Source organism: Notamacropus eugenii, chromosome 5, assembly GCF_028372415.1.
Source record: "Notamacropus eugenii isolate mMacEug1 chromosome 5, mMacEug1.pri_v2, whole genome shotgun sequence".
Classification (NCBI taxonomy): Eukaryota; Metazoa; Chordata; class Mammalia; order Diprotodontia; family Macropodidae; genus Notamacropus; species Notamacropus eugenii.
In genome coordinates, this window is record NC_092876.1 from 371,918,474 (window position 1) to 371,937,718 (window position 19,245).

Consider the following 19,245-nt stretch of genomic DNA (forward strand, 5'->3'; position numbering starts at 1 on the left):
GTTCTTTGTCTCTATTTCAGTAGGCTTTGGCTGTTGACTTCGCAGGGCTTAACTAGCTGAGCTTCATTCTATGAGACAGCTAAGTGGTGTAGTAGATAGTTAGATCTTGAGTCAGAAAGACCTGATTTCAAATCCTACCTCAGATACTTATTAGCTATGAGACCCTGGGAAAACCAGTTAATCTTTGACTCCCTCAATTTCTACCTCTGTAAAAAATGAGGAGAATAATAGCACTTATGTCCCAGGGCCATTGAGAAGATCAAATGAGATGATATTTGTAAAGTACTTTGCAAACCATAAAACATTATATAAATGTTAGCTATTATTATTATTATTAGCTACAAGATAAAGAAAAAAAGGTTTTTTGAATAAACTCCAAGAGTTTGCCCTTGGGAATGAATTTTTATCATCCTGTTATTTTTGACTCTGTTGCCTTCATTTTGTATGTGGCTGAATTCTGATCTTTTTTCCCCTTCTGGAACTTTTCTTCTTTCTTTCTCTTTGTTTCTGTTCCTATTATGGCAGTTAATTCTTGATTATGTCTACAAATGGAAAAGTGGTATGGATAATCCCAAACGGTGAATAATTGAAAAGATATCTGAAGAGTGTTTGTAAGGGTAAATCACCTTCCTAATTAGTTTTTGTTTAAGCAGATCTTTAAATTATTTTTCAGTCTTTTGGTTATATACCAACCAAAAGAAAGGAACTGCCCAGAAATGTGCTAGGTGGCAAGGGAAAAAGCCAATTTGGGATTAAATATTCACCACAAATAGACCACATGCAAAAACTGAGACTGTCCATGACTTTGGATTTGTGTCTATTTAGAGGAGGAAAGCAACCTCCAGGAAAAGATAGAGGGCTATATACATTCATTCACAAACTCATTCGTTCAACAAATAAACTCTATGATCTTGTGAAATATTTTTTAAGTTTCTACTAACTGTCTTCAATGGGGGATATAAAGAGGCCTTTTCCCTGCCCAGATCTGGTTACATGTATAGTGAGCACAATTACACCAGATGACAGCATATACAAGGTGTTCTCAATAGTAAAAGCTTTCTATAAAGATGGGGGATGGTACTTAGCATGGCCAGTTCTAGGAAATTGTAGAAAAGAATTTAATGAAGAAGCAGCACAGCATACTGGTGGTATGGATCATCTCTACAAGCCAGGTTCTACTACTTGATTCTATATGTGACCAGGAAATCACTTTGTCTCTGTTCCCCAGGGTCCTCATCTTTAGAGGGGGGTCAAACAATATATGTTAAAGTATATCAATAAGTACAGACATTATGCCAATTTAGAAATTATTATTCTATCTTGCTCATAATAGGATGTCTGTGAATGCACATAGAATCACAGATCTAGAATTAGAAAGACCATCAGATGCCATGTGTTCCAAAACCCTCCTTTAATAGCTTAGGCAACAGTAGAGGCTCAGGGAAGTTAAATGACTTGCCCAGTATCCCACAGGCAGCAAACATCAGAGTCAACATTCGCACTTGGGTCCTGGGACTCCACAGCCAGGGTTCTCACTTCTGCACCACTACACATGCTGTGCCACGCTATTAGATGTTGAAAGAGACTCACTTTCAAGTGCCAAGGGATTTTTTCATTAATGCCTTCTTTATTGTTCATAAATCAAATAATATCTGGGCTGTAAATTGTACAAATTTAAAATATCCAATTACAAAAGCAAAGTTAAAGACAGTATCACAGAATCTGATTCCCCAGGGTCAGAGCTGGAATGGAAGTCAGAAGCCATCTGGACCAAACCATATCTGAATCATAATACCCTCCAGTACATCTTCTCTAAGCCATTCAGCTTCCATTAAAGGGCTTTCATTGAAGGGAAACCTCCTAAGGCAGCCAGTTCCATTCCTGAACAGCTGAAATTATTAGGAATTATTTTCCTATTATAAATCAAAGCCTACCTCTTTGTATTTTTCACTAATTGCTCCTACTTCTGCTGTCCAAGGCTCACTAGAACAAGTCTAATCCCTATTTCTTATGTTGTTATTCAGTCATTTCAGTTGTGTCCAACTCTTTTTTTTACTCCATTTGGGCTTTCCTTGACAAGATACTGGACTGGTTTGCCATTTCCTTCTCCTGCTCATTTTATAGACGAGGAAACTCCAGACAAGCAGGATTAAGTGAATTGCCCAGAGCAACATAGTTATCAAGTGTCTAAGGTTGGATTTGAACTCAGGAAGAGGAGGAGTATTCCTTACTTTAGGATCTACTGAGGTACCTAGCTGCCCCTATGACAGCCCTTCAAATTATGTACCCTTCTCCAGGCTAAACATTACCAGTTTCTTCAACCAAAATTTAGATGGCATGATTTTGGATTCTCTATATATGTACATTTTTTAAAAAAAATCACCTATATATGTACATGTTTTCTCCCTCCATTAGAATGTAAGCTCCTTCAGGGTTAGGGACATTTTCACTTTTATCTTTTTTTAGCACCATTTTGGAAATGTTTCATTTTATCCATTTACTTTATACAATACAGTGCCCAGTATTGAACACAACAGTCCATTTATAAGTCTGACTAGGACAGTCTGTTGTGAGATAATCAACTGCCTTATATTCAGAGGAGTCATATGTACATTGGTTGGAAGATTGGGGTAGGTTGGGGTAGGGGAATGTTGGGATGGGGAGCTCATTTGAAAGGATCTATCTATACCTCAGCTTTCCTAATTTCTTGAAAACTCTCAGGAGAGTTGGCTGAAACACCTTCCTAATTGTGTGCTGACATTCCCTCTAAAAAGAATTATTTGCTAATCATCTATTTCAGAATATCACATCCTATCTGTCTCTACTCATCTCCAGCTTCTCTACTTCCTTCAAGCCTCCTCAACAAAATACTGAGTTTGGAAGCGTCCTGGCTGACTTTGGTCTTATCTTACCTGGTCATCTCCCCATCATATCACCAAAGCCTTTCCCCTTTCATTATATTCTCTCTAGTTTTTGTATTTGCTTTCCCCTCCCCGCAAACCCTTCTGCTAAATGATGCAGTGGAAAGAGTGATGAGGTTGGAAGCAGGAAGGTCCATCTTCCTGAGTTCAAATCCTGCTTCAGATAGCTAGCTGTGTGACCATGGACAATTCACTTAACCCTGTTTGCCTCAGTTCCTCATACGTAAAATGATCTGGAGAAAGAAATGGTTAACCTCTCTTGTATTTTTGCAAGGAAAACCCCAAACGGCATCACAAAAAGTTGGACATGACTGAACAACAACATACACTACAGAGTATGACCTAGATATGCCTCCTTTCTTCTCTGTTCCAGATGGAACTTCCTTCCCTTCAACATATACATTCTTTATTCTCCACAAATCAAAGCACTTCCTGGATATAAATTGTGCATTTTACAAATATCCAACCAGGAAACTGAGGTTACAGATAGTATCATGGATGACAGAAGCAATTCTCTTAGATTATTTAAAGCTTCCTCAATGTTTCTTTCCCCTTTGTAAATTAATTCTGGCTTTTGGTCTCGATCTATATTTACTTATATCACTGTCAACATGATATAAATGTGGCTGTGCATTTATTCAGTGTTACTGTTTTCTTTTCATGGCCTTAGGGCCTACTATGATACTACATCTCCTATTATCCTCCAAGAATTTTGCAAGCCTAGATCAGCCTCCTTCTGTATCTCCATTCACAGAAATCCTGTTTTTCCTCCAAGACCCAATTCACTCAGGTTCTACCTTCCCCACAAAGCTTCCCTTAACCTTGTCCTCCTCTCTAATCATCTGAAATTAATTCTCTTCAAATTTCTCACAGAACTTTATCTAGATTTCCCTTTTTAATGGTCACATGCTGTCCTATATTATACTACTTGTGTATGTCTTAGTATGTTAATTAGAACATATTTGTCTTAGAGGAAGGGACTGTCTTTTTTTATCTATTTTCCTAGAACCTAATAAAGTCCCCTGCATACAGTTGGCACTTAATAAATATTTTAAAAATTTCTCTTGTTCAGTCATATATCTGACTTTATTTTAGAAATGAAGAACTGATGCAAACACGGTTAAGTGACTTGCACAGGGTCATACAGCTAATAAGTGTATGAGGCTCAATTTGAACTCATGAAGATGAGTCTTCCTGCCTCTAGACCCTGGACTCTATCTAATGCAACACGTATCTACTGTATGTTTTCATGGTACCAGTCACCCCACATATAGCCCAAACCACAATGACCACCAAGTATCACACATTCTATTTTTAAAAATACATTTTAGGTGGGAGGAAATCCATTCTCACCAGATAAATGGGATTATCATTATATAGATAGGAAAATGGAGCCTTAGGCTGTTTAAAATTTACTTAGTACCTCTATCCCTCTCATAACAATAATTCTGGCTTTGGATAGACAGCTTTGGAATCTTTAATCCACATCTCCAAATTTATAGATTAGGTTCTCCAGTCTTCTTTTGCCTTAGCCCAGGTGTTCTCAACCTTAGAACCTCTTCTGCAGTCTGGTGAAGCCTACAGACTCTGTCTCAGAATGGTTTTAAATGTATACAATAAAATACAATAGCATTGCAAAGGAATCTAAATATTAAAAAAAATATTATAAAATCATTTTTTTTTAAGAATTCAAAAAATTATTTTAAAAAAAGTTCACAGACCCGAGGTTTACAGAACCTTGCTATAGTCACACAGCTTGTGTGAGTTTTGCCAGCCAGCTGTGTTCACACATTAGAGAATCTTTCCCATTTATTACCTTAGGCAAGTCATATAGCATATGGGTGACTTAGTTTTATTTTCTATGAAATCAATACATTGGACTTAATGAGCTCTTTGTTCTCTTCTGTCCCCTAGATCTATGATCCTATGATCCTGTAAGATATGGAGATTGCATCAACCATGCATCACAAAGTGTGCATGCTCATTCTTCTGCTATGTGACCCCTCCATTTCATTCCAAATATTCTCTTCTACATGAACAAGAGTAAAACACAGAGACAAGAAAATGTGCCTCCAGAAGAACAATCAATATAAGTTGGTGCATTATCATTGTACGCCAGTGATCATCAATCCATTTGGTGCTTGACTCAGTCTAGCCCTTCAGATTTGGGAAAATAGGGAGAAGAGGAGTAGTCCTGTTCTTTCTAATATGATGGAACTTTAAGTGAAGCTAAGTTGGTGGCCCATGGAATGACCACTATAGTCATCTGAAACTAACATTTGTTGAACACTTACAAGGACATTGTTTTAACTTTAGAAATCCAGAGAGAAAATGAGCAGAAAAAATTATTCATGCTTTAATGCTTCCCTATTAGCTTGAGGAAAGCTACACCCATTGAAAGGAGTCTCATGAGAGAATAATGTGCCCCTCGTGGCTTTTCTTGCGACAAAAATGGATATGGAACATTCGGTATATCCACAGATGGACAATCACTGCTTACTAGAGTAAATTACATAGTGCTACTGCAATGATATAAGATGACTGATATTCAGACTAGAATAGAATTGAAAAAAAAATCCTGCAAAAAATGGCTTGGCTTGCCATTCTGGGGTGCTGGTTGATCCTTTTATAAACTGTATTACTTCTTAATGGAATATAATATCCACAGGTAACTTTCCACTAAACTTTTTACTTTCTAAAATCTAGTCCAGATATAAAACCTAGAGAACAATATATTGACTATAAACAATGCACTGACTATAAACAACAAAATAATGCAGGCATTATTTTTATTCTTGGTTTGAAAAGGAAATGTTCCATGTTACTTCAATATTCCTACTACCTAAAATTAGTACTATTGTGGTATGTAAAGGAAAGAGAAGATAAACACTCAAAGAATTTAAAATCTAGTTATGTTCTTTTGTAAAATTGGTGATACTATTGAGGAATTTTTAGCTCCTAGCTAAGAACAGCCCTATGTGAACGAACCTATATGTGTCTCTCTCCACCCCTCACCTCCATCCTATCTAACAATGAATCACAGAGAATTGGCTATTTGGCTAGAAAGAGTGGTCCACTCAAAAGACCTTAAAAGGAGTGATTCCTTTTTTTTCCTATCTGTTGAGCATGTGGAGATTTTGCAGGTTTACCTCTTGCATCTCTCTTCAGGGGTTTTACAAACTCTTATCCTACCACCCTCAGTTGCTATGTTAGCTGCTTGCTCATGGCAGTAAGCACATGTGCTATCTAAACAAATCTGACCCTGTATACTGTGTCCCTAATTGCTTCTTCTGTTTTGTGTTTCTTTCCCTGAGCATAGGTAAATAAACAGAAATCCCAAAGTGGATGTTTTCAGCCTTGGAGGTTCCAGCTTCTCTGTGGGAGATGTTTGTGATGGCTAATACAATGGTTCTCAAAGGGAGAAGATAACCACTCACAGGAAAATGAGTCCAAATGGTAGCCTGACTTGCTAGAAGATATAGATCAGGGAGTTTTGGACAGTGCAAAGCCAAGGTGAAGGTGAAATGGTTGTTCAGCAGTCCCACAAAATGTTTCAAATTTTTAAGTATTGAACTCCTGGAAGAATATTATAGGTATTATGGGTTGCCCTTTCATGTTTTAAGTTTTTGTCTCTGTATGCTTATAAATCTTTTGTTTTAAGCTTTTCCCTTTGGTAGAGGAAATAAATAGCCATCCCATTATCTGATTTCCATTCTACCAATGGGCCAAGGGGAGTTCCCAGGGTCACTTCCATAAAGACTACCCTCTGTTCATAATACCCACTAATCACAACTCTGAGAATCCAGTCCTTCAAAGTATTTCTTCAACTAGAGATGCAGCATAGCATAGTGATTAGTGTGCCCAGCTCACAATCAGAAAAACCTGGGCTCAAAACTCTTATTTGCTGTTTAACCTGGGCAAATCACTTAATTTTTCAATGCTACAAAAAACTCAAAATAAACAATAACAAACAAGCATTTGAAGGTTTGCAAAACTTTACAGTTGTTGCTTCATTTAATTCTCACAACCCTTGGAAGTAGGTACTATTTTTATCCCTGTTTTACAGATGAGGAAACTGATGCATAGAGAAGTTGAGTTACTTGCCTAGAATCATACCATGTAACCTGACTGCCTCTAAGTTGCAGAGAAGGTGCTGCTTTTCCTTGGTACCTGTTATATCCCATAAGTAAAGTATAAGCTACCTGGAAGTTCAGGGATTGTTTGATTTCTATTTTTGTATTCCTAACACTTAACATGGTACCTATCACATGAATAAATATTTGTTGAATTGTATTGAAACAACGAAAGTCAAGGTGGGGGACAGAATTATAGAGTATAAGAGACTTGAGAGAATTTTAGTCTTATCTTGCTCTCATCACCATTTTTACAGATGAAATAAGTATGACCAAAGAAATGAAGTCACTTTTTCAAGGCCACATAGAGTCCATTTTTAAATTTTAATTGGAAAGAAAATGAAGAAGAAAAGTGAGCAAGAAAAAGTTGCATCCTTGAAGAGGTCAAGTCAACAATTAACTACAGGAATTTCTGCTCATAGGTCCATCAAGATCACCTTTCACTTATTTCAGGGTAGAATTCTATCTGTAAATAGGATTTCCTCCTGCCCACTGCCTAGGCTAAACTAATTAATGCTTTAACCAGGGCTTAGAGATTAATGAGTTCCAACCTATGTGATTACTTTTAGAGCTACTCAGCAATTATGCTTAATTTTAGTAAAAAAAAAAAAAAAGGGACTATGACCAACCAATCATGATTTCAACCTACCTCCTCTTCTAAGAATCTTCTTTCCTAAAACCTTAAGCTCTGACAAGGTAGAAGGAGGGTTCTGTAAAGATGTCCACTATGCAGGCACCCTAGCACAGAATTTGCTCCAAATAGATTAATTTTCTATAGAAATATAACATGCGACCTTTTTTGGGCATTATTTGAATAATTGTAAAATTAGCATTTTAAAAGAAATTCTATGAGTAAATTTATCTTGAAAAAATGTCACAAAGGGACAGGAATAATTAACAAATTTTCCGAAGCAGATACTGGAGACCTTCAACTTAGGTGTGAAAAGCATTACATGAAGATTATTTCAAGAACTCGGTCAAAGAACCTAGTTTTTTTTTTTTTTTCTGGAATTCACCATGGGGAGCAGGGAAGCATCATCCCCTTGTAGCAAATCAAAAAATACAAATACATGAAGAAAGCAAACTGTTCCTGCTATCATCTTCCTGTTCTTACACAAGAAAGTGAGAAACTAACTGAGAGCACCCAGTCAGCTCAAACTTGCTGGACAGTTCTATTTCTGTGATGGCAGTGGCTGTTTGAAGAAAAAAAAACCAAACCTTTTGAAGGCAACACCGTCACTATATTGTTTTAGTGAGAAAGTGTCTTCTGTGATGTAACGGCATCACCAATCAAAAGAATAAAGCCTTTCATGAATAATTTAATAGCTCAGTGTTTCAGTCCAGATTCTAATCCGTCTTTACCTGTAATTTGTCATGTGGCTGCATTCCTTCACCTCTCCTGAGCCTCTGGGATCCTCACTTGTAAAATGGGCATAACAATAATACTACCCTACCAACTTCTCAAGGTTTTTGTGAGGGTCAAATAGAGAGAAAGAGACAGAAACACTTGCCAGGAATAAAGCATGAACACTTTAAAACACTATACAAATGTCAGCTATTTTTATGATCATAACTTTTGCAGTGCCTATGTAGTTCAATAGCCTTATCTTGAACAATGAAGGATATCAGTTATGACTCTGTGTTTTCTGAATATCTTTGCATTTTAATTTTTTTTTACAAGTCTTTATGTAGACACAGAGATATAGAGATAGGAGACAAATTCACAGATAAACAGATAGATATTTATACGTTTAAGGTACTGGGAATTGTACTACGTGCTAGGCGGGCATACAAGCAAGCAAGACACTCCTTGTCCTTTCCTTTCGTTCTTATAGGGGAAGCCATGGAAATGTGTTAGAAAGTGGGAGAATGTACAAGGAATAACAAGAAAAGACCCACAGGCAAAGTCAAAGACTCTAGTGGGGAGAGGGGATGAGACCTATGGCCCAGAGCAAACAGAATGTTGAGGAGAAGGTCAGGCCATATTACTGTCTTTTTAAAATATTTTTTCCACTATCCTTATTTGATTGTAAGCACATTAAGGACAGTGATTAGGTTTTCTGATTTTTAATTCTTACTCATCATTTAAAGTGTACCTCAAAATACCACTGTGTTGTGAAGAAATTTCTGAATTCCCCTTCATCTACTAGGTAATAACATTCACCCAAGGACCTTATGTAGCTTCCTGTTTTGCACTTCTCTAATATATTTATCATGTCATAATGTGTATTATAGAAACCTACATTTGTGCCTTATCCCCTTAAAAGACATTTATTAAGCACCTACGTGTTTATAGACATCTCCTTCCACTGAATTTTAGCTAGGATGTGGCAAAGTCAGGACAAAGTCTAGATTTTTAATTTATTCTGAATGCTTCTTTACATTATTCTAGTCTAGTGGCTACTCATTTTTTTTTGAAGGTTGACTAAACAGGAAAGTTATGGTATAAGTACTTTTCTATAAAACTGGCTAAAGATTTGCTCAATGGTCTTCCACCTTTGCCCTTCTCTCATCCTTCACAGTCAAGAAATTGCTAAGTCCTGTTGGTTCAACTACTAAAATAGCTCTGTGTTCTGTCCGTTCCTTTCCACTTCAACTATCACAGATCTTGTTCAGGCCTTCCTCTTAACTATAGCAATAACTTTTGAACTCATATCCTTACTTTCTCCCTAACTAGACCAAACTCTGAGAAGACCAGGTCTGGTGGGCCATCTTTTGTCCTTGTATCTCTTCCAATGTGACTTGACATGAGTCAGGCCTCATAGGTATAAATGAACAAAAGGAATTTCTAAAACTTGAATTTTATTTTTATTTTATCTTAAATGCAATGTGTTCAGGTGGCCTGTTGAATGGAACATTAGATTTGGAGTCAAAAAGACATGAATTCAAATTCTTACTTAGTTACTTATTATCTGAGTGTACTTAGGCAAGTCACTAAACTTCTTTCAGGATCAGTTTCCTTATTTGTGAAATAAGTATAGGTAATAGCACCTACCTTTCCAGTTCTTGTGATGATTAAATGAGATATAACATACGTAAAGTACTCTGCAAGCCTTAACCCACTATGTAAATGCAAACTACTATTATTTTAGTACAGTAGTACGATTGGAGCAGACCTTTTGCTAGTGGTGAAGTAGCAATACAAATGAAGTAATTTTGTCTTTTTTGTTCTGCTGGGCATGATATATAAACAACCTACACATGTACAATCGTCTCATTTAGTATTAGAATATGGTTCTCTTTCTTTCCTTCTATGCCAATTCTGTTTAAAACAGAAGTCCACGCTAATCCTTCCATAAATGAATGCTCCATCATAATCTCGTAAAGTACTTTGTTATATATCTTGGCAATGACCACTGTATCGTGTCACTAAGTGCTCAAAAATGAAAGGCATATCATCTCTGTGAAAGAGAAAAAAAGATCCCAATGCTCCCTCTCTCTTACCCAAAGAACCAATGCTTCTCCATCATTAAGAGGGAAATCTGTTCCAACCTGATATCCAAGTTAGGGTAGATCAAATACAAGCACCTAAAGGTGAAGTTCTTCAAGATCTGGCCTTACCTGCAAAGGTTTTGAGTATGGAAAACATAAAAAGCCAATATTGTAAGCCATGTCTAATTCAGCATAATTGGGGAGAAGACCAGTCTAAACAGGTAAAAAGTGTGAATTATAAAATATATTTTAAAGAAAGGTAAGGTTGTGATTTTCAAGGATAAGCACTAACTGGAACTAGGTTAAGTTTGTGTTGTCAGTGGAAATTATTCATGAAGTGGCTTTAATAAATAGATAATAATCTGAAACTAGGACAGCTAAGATAATAGGGGTGGGCAAAGGTAAAAAGAAAGCTTTAAAAGCATTTTGTTTCCTTCAGTGGTTTCAATATTCTCCTGAGAATTTTATTTATATTATGAGTTTTGCTCTGCTAGCTGATCCCCCCTTTTTTTTTTTAACTTTGGTAAACTTTAGACTAGGTCTTACTGAATTATTTCACATCATTCATGTCCATACTAATAAGTCACATTCGTGTTAATGAATTTTTGAGGATCAAGGAGATAAATAAATAAGAAATCTCTAATCCTTATAATAATGTTTAGTTACAGCCTCTTCCTTTGACCAAGGCTTTCAGCAGTTGATTTAAATTTCACCTTTTCTGTTGCTTAGAGAGCTCTGATGGAGGCAACAATGGATGACATAATGTCCCATGGGAAGGCAGAAAGAGGGAAGGAAAAGAGAAACAAGGCTCCCAGATAATTTGCCTACTGACTTCCCTCCATTAAGAGGGAAAGCAACTTTAATCTCACCATACCAGACCCATACATAGTCTATGCCTCTGTATAATTATGATTTATCAGGGCCACGTTTTTATCAGTATCTAATTTCCTCAAAAACAAAAAGAGAAGGGAATAAGAATTAGGGGGTCATTCCAGGGTGGGATAGGACTATCTCCCCACACATCTGCAGAATCAGGTCTGTAATCTGGATTTTCTAAATGCCTCCAATACATTTTTATATGAGTGAGTGAAACAGCTTCAAAAGTTCAGTACGACTCACTTTACAATTCACCAAATATAAGCTAATCCTCACTCGAGAAGGCAGACCATGCACGACTGACTGCCTAGTTAAATCAAACAAAGGAAATTAGACTATAAAACCCTACATTAACTCTGACATCACCAGAACATTAGCTCGTAGGCTCATGCTCTGAGAGGGCTTGCCTGCATGGAAATAAGCTTACCTTCCTTTCCTCAGGAGCTCTGCTCCTGTTGGGAATTCTCCTTGCCCCTGATCTCAATGCTCAAGTCATTCACAAGATTTTACCGGGTCTATACTTTCCCTGGAGAGAAACTATTTCACAGTCTAGACGTCTATGAACAGACTATGTTAGAGCACAGAAAAGATTTTGCTGAAAATGAACTCCTCAGCTTCAAACATACAAATTATTGTGATAATTTGTTGAGGGATGGGGGACGAAAAAGAATGATATGAACTCTTTGAGGGCTTGGTCATGTTTTATTGTTGATTTCTGTATCCCCTACATATTAGGAACTTAATAAAGATGTTTTAAATGAAGGAATAATCCTTCAGATAAGACTTGTAAGGATGAGACTACAATAGCTGAAGAATCATTAAAGATGTGAACTAGGGATGGAGTAGATGCAAAACCTAGTGGAGAACAGTCTATTCTCCAGCAGCTGTGAAATGCTCAGATTTCTTCCTGAGTAGTAAAAACTTGGTCGATCTAATTTTCAGTGGGACAGGGACATAAATGAGTCTTTGTTGCCTCCTCAGGGGTTGGTGTACTCTTCCCTTGCCATCCCCTTTCCAGTGTTCTCTTGAAATAGTCTTCAGTTAATTACCATGGACAAACTTAAATATCGCAAAAGAATTTTGAAATGAAAAAACATATGGAAAGGGAGCTAGAAAGCCTTTCCAAACTCTGTAAGACCTGGTAGGATAGACTGTTGTGGGCAATGGGGAAGAAAGGAGTTAAACAGCTAGAGACAGACTGGGAGTGATTTCAGAGAGAAAAATAAGCAGTTCATTGGAGTGATATCAGTAGTAAGTATTCTCACAGTACCTGATGAGACCCTTTGTGAGGTGGAACTGCTGGACCCAGATGAAAATGAACAGAAGGTATAAATATCCTGGAGTTATTCTGTCCCTGGAGGCTCAGGAAAGCTATAACACTGTCAACTGTGATTCTAGTGTAATCTTACCATAGTCCAGCTATTCAAAGTTGGCACTATTTCCAAAGGAGAAGAACCAAACAGTGGGGAGCAGTGATGAAAACTGGAGCCTGTGGTAAGGGACTCATGGCACTGTTTGGAAAGGGAAGACAGAAGCAATGGAAGAGTGAATAAATATCTGCCAGGAGCAGAGTTGTGGCAGTAAACAACAGGTGGTGGGGCTATGGAAATGTGCAATAAAAGGAATAAACTCTGAACTAATTCTTGGCTTATAGCATTAACAAAGGTAGTATTGTGAGTCATGGGAACTGTACAGGTCTCTTCTGAGGAAGGGGAGTATCTTAGGAATATTTTAGCTCCTTGTGGACTCGGATGCGTCTGTTATGTGTCTTTTACTATACATAAAAAACCTGACCTGTATTTGATGTGTTGTGAGCCTTAGTGCCTATAAGAGGAAGCTGAGGATGTCACTGGATACTGAAGTCTTTGGGCTCTATCTGGATCATGGGAACGAGTCAGAGAAGAACGATCACCATGGTGAACTTGGGCCCTCTATGTGGTAATGGAGTTTCTGATACAAGGGTTATAACTCTATAGAGGACTGCTAGTTAATTCAGCTGACTAATGAATATAGGCTAAGAACATGATTCTGAATGAATTATATTTCTAGCAGAAAAGCTTTTCTCCATCTAGGAAACAACAAATCATTACATACAGATAGCTGATCATTATGGTTATTATGTGAAAAATTAAGACAGAAGGAACAAGAAGTAGATGGAAGAATCATGAGGCCTACTCAAGTGGCAGCATCAGAAGGCTCCTAGTTGGCTCAATGGACTTCTTACTCTTCTCCACTAAAACAGAAATCACATCCAGAAAAAAAAAAAAAGGATCTGATTTCTCTTTTCTTTGAAAATTCCCCATGATAACAGTTTTATTCCCTTAGAAGTAGCAGGGAGAAAGCATGGCATGATACAAAGAGCCTTGGCATTGGAGTCAGAATACTTGGGTCTGAGAATGGTTTTTGATGTCCCTGTCATAGATTTATAATTCTCCCTCCTTCCACTATTTGAGCTTTGCTCCCTTCCTACTATCTTCATGCTTTAACAGCAACGATGGATGAACACTTTCAAAAACAACCTGTGACATCCTTTGTGTACACCCTGACAGTATAAAGGACAGAACAAGGAAGACATCACTTTGTTGTTCGATTGTTGCAGTCACGTCTGACTTCATGATGCCATTTGGAGTTTTCTTGGCAAAGATATTGGAATGGTTTGCCATTTTCTTCTCCAGCTCATTTTACAAATGAGGGAACTGAGGTAAATGGGATCAAGTGACTTGCCCAGGGTCACACAGTTCCTAAGTGTCTGAGGCCAGGTTTGAACTCGAGAAAATGAGTTTTTTTGACTCCAGGCCTGACAACTCTATTCACTGCACCACCTTGCTGCCTTGACTTCAACCTAATCTAAAACTGCAACCACAGTATCAGCCCAAACAGTATGTCAACAATGTATCGAGAAGGTGAAACTTGATAGTTTGCCGCTTGATAGCAAACCCTAAAGTTTGAAACTAAATTATAATGATATAGTACATATTATGTATATTATATAATTATATATGAATAAAAAATAATTAAAAATTTAAATTTAATTAAAATTAAACAGGTCGTTGCATTTTAATTGTTTGTGCTAATAGTCAGATGTTTTTATTCTATCTGTATCCCCAGGACCTAGGATAGCACCAGGAACTTAGTAGGAGCTTCACAAATTTTTGTCTGATTGATTGATGTAAAGAATCTAAGTTGAGTGAATATGGCTATCTCAATCATCAACACGACTCCTAACATTGTTGTAGAGGAGAGAAGAGAGTTCCCTATATGTGACCTCTTAAAGTTCTGAGATCATAAATATAGAGATGACAGGAAACTGCAGCTACCAACTAGTCCAATGCCCCCCTTTCTTTTATAAATGAAGAAACTGGGTGGGGCTCAAGAAAGTTAAATAACATAGGCAAGGTCCTGCAGGTACTAAGTGTCAGAAGTGGGATTGGAACCAGGTCTGACTCCAGAAACAGTGTTCTTTCCATTGTACCAGACACCGCATCCCTCTAGAGAACAAATCTTCGTGCTCTTCTTAGTTTTCCTCCCTGGGCTGACTGATTTTGGAGAATGAAGATATGGTGGTGGAGGCATCTAAAAACAGTCAAGGCAAAGTTAGCAGCTGAAGAAACTATATTTTCAAGAATCTAAACAGACTTGTGTGTTCCAAATGGCAGTACTACTCAAGAAACACTCCCATAAATGAGCTCCTCTTGGGTTTTAAATTATCTTTTCCCTTCCCTCACCTCCACTTCCTTCTTTCCTTCCTTCTTACTTTCTTTCCTTTCTTCCTTTCCTTTCCTTCCTTCCTTTCTTTTCTCTCCTTTTTCACTTTTTGAGGGAGACTAGTGGGAACTGAATTGAAGAACAGATGGATGAATATGAGTTAATAAATACTTTGATTCTATGAAAACTGTTTCCTTCTAAAATGTGTTCCTCAGCTACATGCACAATTCAACAGATGATTCTCTTCTTCAGTACTAAGCCAAACTAATTAGTCCAATTAATTTCTCTTCCTCTCCCTTCTCCAGGCTGCAAAAAAATATATACTGTTTGGTTCAAAATTATGATGATGGTAAAGAAGAGAATGGGGGAGTACTTCTTAAAATGAGAGAGCTACATGGCATGGCAGATAGATTACTGCTTGGCTGATTTTGAAAATGAGGATGGTGTAGTGGATAGAGCGCTGGGCTTGGAGTCAGGAAGATTCATCTTTTTGAGTTCAAATTTGGCCTCAGCCTCAGTTTCCTCATCTGTAAAATGAACTGGAGAAGGAAATGGTAAGGCACTCCAGTATCTTTGCCAAGAAAACCCCATATGGGGCCATGAAGAATCAGATATACTGAAAAATGACTGAACAACAACAATAACATAGGAAATATAGGGCTAACTTTCAATCCAGGAAGACACAAATTCAAGTCTGGCATATCCTTACAGTGTGACCTCAGAGAATCTCTGCAACTCTCTACTACTCTAAATTGCAGGAAAGGTGCTAACCTGCACTAAAAGAGGGAGTTGCTGATATTAATAAAATCCTATCCTATCCTTCACCTTTAAAAAAAGATATGGAAAAATAAAATTAGGTTCACCAAACATAGAACCTGTCAATAATCTCAAGTAAGATTTCGTTGTTTTAAAATTATTTAAATCCCAGAAATCAGCTATAGGAAGTTCAATTTCCTCATTCATTCAGAGCTCTCAAAATAGAAGCATTCTATAAATATCATGTGGAGTGGGGCTGTTTCAGAACAGCCTATGACTCAGTTTAATACATTTCTGAGAAGTTGACTGGAAACTATCATACCACTTAAGATCTGTTTTGGTAAATTTTTACTTGCTTTCAAAGGGCAAGACTGCATCATGTCCCTTCTTAGGAAGTCAAATATTTTAGGAGTTTGTATTTGACTATGTTATTAACATGTCTGAATCTGATTTCTTTCCAATACACTTTTGGCATAGATGAATATTTATCTAGTTCTTTGTTACAATATGTCTTTGGCATTTACAATTTTTTTAAAAGAAATGTTATCATGTGCGCATGAAATACAAATTCTTGAGATAGTATATACCTAATTAGTATAATATAGAAACATCCTCAGGAATTTCAGAAGCTGATTGCAGATTGTGTGTGTGTGTATGTGTGTATGTGTGTGTGTGTCTAATTCTAACAAATTAGAATATACTTAGAATCATAGAATATTTAGAACTCTCTTTGAGCTCAAAGACACCAAGGTCATCCACTGTATCCCAGACAATCACCAGTGGTCTTGACTTTTGTTCTGCCACTGAACCTCAAAGACTCTGGAAGAAAGAGTGAGACTGACACCTTCATGCAACTCTGCCTCACTTAAATCTGATTCACATATGAGTCAAGACTTCGCTTGTGATGTTTATTGGTCCTCTGAAAATGAAGAGCAAACAACAGACCTGGCTGGGATCTTTAGAGTCCAACTCCTCTCATTTATCTTCTGCATGTCTTTGACATCTGGAGGATGGAGACAGTGCAGGACAGTGGAGCCAGCTCTGGACTCAGAATGACTTCCCTTCACATACTCACACACATTCTGACATGACCTTGGGCAAGTCTCCTAACTTCCCAGAGGCCCAGGCAACTCCCTAAGGCTATACATTTCAAAGGATTTGCCAATCAACATAGGTAGAGGGATTTTCCACAATGTAAATTCTCCACACCAACCGAAGTAAAATTCTACTGAAAAGACCAATCAGCAAACAACTTGATGATTTTTTTCAAAATAACCATTTAATAGACTTCTTTAATGAAAATTTAAAAAAAACATGATTCAATGCTTTAATAAGCCACAAGTGCAGCCCATGCACTGGTACCATGTAGATTATAATCTGTTAAGAAAGTTATGCTCACTTTAGTCCTGTTTTCACTTTATGCTCTTCTGGTATATTTGTTCTGATGATTGGACCTTTTTCTGTATTTTGTTGTTCAGTTGTGTCTGACTCTTCATGACCCCATTTGGAGTTTTGGCAAAAATACTGGAATGGTTTGCCATTTCCTTCTCCAGCTCATTTTACAGATGAGGAAACTGAGGGTGAATAGCATTAAGTGACCTGCCCAAGGTTACACAGATGGTAAGTATCCAAGACCAGATTTGAACTCAGGAAGATGTCTTCCTGACTCCAGGCCTAGCACTCTATTCACTGTGCCACCTAAGCTGCCCTTTTTGTGTACTAGCTGAATGTGGAAGATTATTTGAAGAATGGTGTTCTTAGAATTTTGCTATCCTTTTTTTTTTCCTTGGGGCATGTGCAGCTCACATTTAATTTCAGAAAGTATAGTGTAAGGTACTGGGCTTGTTAGTACACAGTTACTTTTTCTCTCATTTATGGACCCTTGCTACTGTTTTGCCTCACACTCATTCACATTCACACTCCGCAATCAGCCTCTGCCTTCCCCGAGGCTGTTTATATCAGACAAGAAAGACAATTGACATAGAATCAGGCACTCTGCTATGAGCTACTATATACACCAATTCTGTAGGAAAAAAATATGCTCAGTGCTATGAAGCTAAGAAAAAGAATTCTTACTCTTTAAAATATTTTTGACAGTAAAGAAAAAATAACAAAGAGCTGGCACAAACACATTCTATAACAAATAGCCATATTAGGAGGGAAGGGGAAATGTACTCCCCCAAAAAAACAGCTATGTAAAGAGTTTCCCCAAACCATTAATCTCATAAAAATTTCACTTAGCCCACAAATTTAAATTGATCTCACCTACATTTATTCTTCCTTTTTCTGACCCTCTGTATTTCTTTCTACTGTTTCCCCTTCTAACTAGATAAGAGAAAACAAGTATTTGTCTGTAGATGCTGGCCCAGTTTACATAAAACACAGATCCCTAAACAAGACAATGATGATAATGATAATATTAATCATCATTAGCAGGAATTAAGAAGGAAGAGACTGGGTTATCCACAAATCAATGATTTGTACTTCCAAGGCTAACTTTGAGAGAGTTAGTATTGGATTTTCTGCAATATTTTGCTACCACCTAGTCATCTAGGTGGTATGGTGGACAGCGTATCCAAGCTGGAGTCAGGAAGAATACAGTTTGAATCCATTCTCAGATACTCACTTAGCTGTATGACATTGGGCAAGTCACTTAACCTGCTTGTTTCAATTTTCTCATCTGTAAAATGAAAGTCATGATAACACCAATATCTCATGTTTGTAAGGATTAAATGAGATAACATATGTAATATGTTCTGCAAACCCTCAAGCTCTATATAAAGACTAGTTATTGCTGTCATCATTATTAATAGCAGTAGAGTGAGCTCATGATTGATAATTGTAATAATATACTCAGTTGAAGCTCTGCTGAGAACTGAACTCCTTTCATTCCAGAAAACAAAAATCTTCCTAATAATTAGAATTCAAAGTTGAAAAGTCATCTACAAACCCCTCATTATAGAAAGTCTTAAAAGTAGAATGAGCTAATATAGGTGGTAGTAAGTAGCCCATCACTGGAGATCTTCAAGTGAAGGCTGAATGACTAACTAGTTGGGTTTAATAGAATCATAAATATAGAGCTAGATAGAATCTCAGGTCTTCTATTCCATTTCCCTCATTTTGTAGATGAAAATGTTTAGAATGGATTCCTCTCTAGATGCAGAGATCTTTACGAACACCAGACTTCTTTGAGTCCTTATAATTCTCTGTGATTCATTGATATCACATTCAGATAATTCCTCTAAAATTCAATCTATCTCCTTCCCTGCTCCAGGGAAAGTTTGAGAGAAGATAAAGCATGAGTTGGTCTAAAAGTGAGTGGGATATTCCCAGAATGCAGTGGGTTATAGGAAGTATAAGGAAAATGGGAGAGAAGACTTCATAATATGGCTTTATTTTCTTATTAAAGTGAATACTTCAAG

At 37.2% G+C, this 19,245-nt stretch overlaps 1 protein-coding gene and 1 pseudogene across 1 annotated transcript in view; both read right to left on the reverse strand.

Annotated features, from left to right (window-relative positions):
- The window catches only part of LOC140506732 (glycine cleavage system H protein, mitochondrial-like), a 64,683-nt pseudogene extending 47,831 nt beyond the window's left edge, over positions 1-16,852 (reverse strand).
- The window catches only part of NHS (NHS actin remodeling regulator), a 443,126-nt gene that overhangs the window by 190,223 nt on the left and 233,658 nt on the right, over positions 1-19,245 (reverse strand). The window lies entirely within an intron of this gene.